This window comes from Monodon monoceros, unplaced genomic scaffold, assembly GCF_005190385.1.
Source record: "Monodon monoceros isolate NGI ecotype Baffin Bay Population unplaced genomic scaffold, NGI_Narwhal_1 Super_Scaffold_2, whole genome shotgun sequence".
NCBI classification, from domain to species: Eukaryota; Metazoa; Chordata; class Mammalia; order Artiodactyla; family Monodontidae; genus Monodon; species Monodon monoceros.
The window spans coordinates 10,462,265-10,466,089 of record NW_021703776.1 but is presented as its reverse complement, the minus strand read 5'-3'; positions in this window follow the sequence as shown (position 1 = coordinate 10,466,089).

The following is a 3,825-nucleotide window of genomic DNA, read 5'->3' as shown; positions in this document are numbered from 1 at the left end:
AAAGAAAGAAAGAAAGAAAGAAAGAAAGAAAGAAAGAAAGAAAGAAAAAGAAAAGGAGATGTGTCTTCTAGTTCTGTCTACAGAGAAGGCCTAAAAACAATGATACCCCAGTAACAATGAGCACATCTAGAACCCATATCTTGGTTACTAAATACCATTCTCTACTAAAAGGAATCAAAACTCCTTGAAGAAATGGCCGATTCCAGAGAAAGTATACAATGAGCCTGAAATATCTTTTTGTACCAGAACATAGCAAAGTACTCAAAGAATAACAGAGACATCTCAAAAGGGCACAGGAAGGGCACAGATGGGAAGCAACTCGAAGGGACTCCTAATGGCCAAGTCAGGACCACTTTGAGCAGCACAATGAATAACACTAGCTATTGATTATAGCACACTGAATAAAATAGGCATTTACGATTCCATCGTGATATAAACAACAAAGATTACATTTAAGCCAATATCAGCATAAGAAGAAGAAGCCGCTGAATGAGAAGAGTCATGAGAATTCCAGGCATTGGAAACCACTAGTGTAAGGGTTCCTTGGTCAAGATGACCTTGGCATGTTTGAGAAACAGAGAAGGCCAGTGTGGCTGAAGTGTTCGTAGTGGGCACAGGAAGAATTGTAATGAGATAGAGACATAGAAAGAGAGAGAAAAAGAGAAAGATTATTACAGTCAAGAAATTGGCTCACATGATCACGGAAGATGGGAAGTCTCAAGATCTGCAGCTGTTGGGAAGATGCCAATCATGCTCTTCCAGTCTGAGTCCAGTCCTGAGAACCAGGAGAGCCGATGGTTTAAGTTTCATATGAGTCTGAGTCTCAAGACAGGGTAAGACCAATGTCCCAACTCAAAGAAAGTCAGGCAGAGAGAGAGAAAATTCTCTTCCACTCAGCCTTTCTGTTCAATTCAGGCCTTCAACAGATTAGATGAGGCTCACGCATCTACCCATTGGGGAGGGCTATCTGCTTTATTCAGTTGACTAATTCAAATATTAATCTCATCCAGAAACACCCTCACAGACACACCCAAAATAATGTTTAGCCAAAAATCTGGGCACCCTATGGCCCTGTCAAGTCGACACATTTCTATGTGACTTTGAGCAAAGTTGTTTCATCTCGGAGACCCTCAAGTACTACATTTCCCCACTGGGCTATAGGTTTAAATTACAAGCAAAATCCTTGGCACATTTCTGTCCAGTGGGAAGGGCTTGACGGTCAACAGGTATCAATCATATCCACCACAGTTATGATACCCTCGGAACTTTGTGTTAAACCCCAGAACACTAGTGCTTTAAATACATTATCTCATTTAATCCTCACATCTAACTTACGAAGTGTTTTTACCCCCATTTTACAGTTAAGTAAATGGAGGCTCAGTGAATTGTACCTTGTCCCACGGTCACTCTTAGTCCATAAAGCTAATATTTGGACCAGACATTCTATTCCTAGAGCTAGCTCTTGGCTCTTAGGCTACACTGGATTTCCTGTATAAGTCATGTAAATTACATAAAAGTTAATGAGCTCGCCATTATTACTTATTTTAATTGCTAGCATTGCAATAGCAGTATTGTCTATTATTTTTATTAGAAATACAAAATATTTCATCAGTGTTGTGTGTTAAATAGGTTTTTATAAGGTAGCCTGGAGACCAAATTGCCATTTATAATACTGTTTCTGAAAATGTGTTCTGAATTTTAAACACCCAAACTAAAAATAAGTGTTGAGTGGTAACGTGTTTCCAAGTTGGGGGCTATCTACTGAAATTAGCAATGCTGGGTAATGTTGATTCTGGGTTCTTTAACCAAAGAAGGGCTTTTGTGTTTGTTTGGTTTTTACTTTTTAAAGACAGTGATAAGAAAGGCCACACCAGGTTCTCTCAGAGTTATCCCTATCGTTGAAAAGGCTGGTCATAGGACATACAGTCAAAAGCACTCACTCCAAACCCTCACCCCAGTCTGTTGACACCCCAAGTGTATGCAAGCTCCCGAGGAGGGGAAACTAACAGAGAGTTATAAGCGCAAGATTAGACGTGCAGGAGACCTTCACCCCCAACTTCCACACATGCTCACGCACCCATGCGCGGGTCTCCTCCTGCCCACGGGGGCTCCCACTTGCCCTGCCCACTTAGTGCAGCATCTCAAGAACTGGGACTCTGGAAACAGAAGGGCCTGAGTTTGACTCCCAAGTTAGTAATTAACTGTGCAACCTTGGCCAACTAATTATTTAACATCTCCAAACCTCACATTTGTTCATCTGTAAAATAAGGCTAATAGTAACTATGTGTGGAATTGTTCTGGGGATTAAATAAGAATATTTATATTAAATTTTATATTAAATATATATATCTATATTTTGGTATATAACCATTACTACTCACTATTCTTATCTTTTCTGTTGTAACTTATGGGCAGTTTGAAGCGAGACATCCTACAAATAAAAGCAATAGAGGGACTTCCCTGGCGGTCCAGTGGTTAAGAATCTGCGTTTCCACGGCAAGGGGCACAGGTTCAATCCCTGGTCGGAGATCTAAGATCCTGCGTGCCGTGTGGTGTGGCCCAAAAGATAGATAGATAGATAGATAGATAGATAGATAGATAAATAAATAAATAAATAAATAAATAAATAAATAAATAAAAGCAATAGAGAGGGTGGATTGTCACCAAAGCCCTGACTAGGGAAAGTTGGAGAAGAGGCAGAGGAGAGAGGAGACAGGAAGGGGATTCCCATACGTTTGCTCATGAAAAATCAAGGCTCAGCCAAAAGTGGGATTCCCATTAGTGAGGATTTCCAGATTCAGCTTTCATTTATAATTTCTGCCCTGAGGATGTGCTGATGGGAAACAGAAATAGCTTTATTCCACCTGGGTTTTACGCAAAGTGTTTGTTAGCTGCTGCAGGCGCTGGGCTCTTAGGTGCTGAGCATCAACAGCCCGGGCCCAGGTGGGGAGACCAGGTAGGTCACTGTGTCATTCCCGTCTCGCTCCTTCTTCATCTATGTCAACCTTGGAGAAAGGCTTTTAGTGCTAGAACTCATCCTACACTCACTTTCTGAAAAATTAATTCAAATTTATTAGCTAATATCTTTAACTGCCCCAAAGAGTGTTAAAAATACACCACTGTTTTAAAATACAGTTTAAAAACCACATGGTAATAGCATAACCGAAGGATCCATAAATTAGGAAAGAGCCATACATTCTCTGGAGCAAACTGAATACTCTGGTCTATAAGACGCTTCAATCAGATCAGGAATTCTTGCGTATCCTCAGTTCATCCAAAAATACAATTGAAGAAAGTAGAAATACAAGTAATGGAGATCTTTTAGCACCTGGTCATTCTGCTGATGACCTGTCAAAAATATAGCCTGTATTAAGTCAGTCAACAGCAAAACCTTCTGTTGTAGTTTGTTCAGTTGATTTGTGTTTAGGTCATATTTCCATGCTTTTTTTCATCCTTGTAAAATATACCATATTTTGAGAAAAAAATCAGTAAGATGAAGGAATAATATCCAATTTTATTTTTCATTTCCTTTAACCTACTGTAACTCTGGTATTTGACTTGGAAGCCCTCTTCTTTTTTTAACATGTTACATCATGTTTCTATAACATGGTTGTGCTAATGTTAAAGTATTGAAAACTTTTTTTTTTTTTTTTGCGGTACGCGGGCCTCTTACTGTTGTGGCCTCTCCCGTTGCGGAGCACAGGCTCCGGACGCGCAGGCTCAGCGGCCATGGCTCACGGGCCCAGCCGCTCCGCGGCATGTGGGATCTTCCCGGACCGGGGCACAAACCCGTGTCCCCTGCATCGGCAGGCGGACTCTCAACCA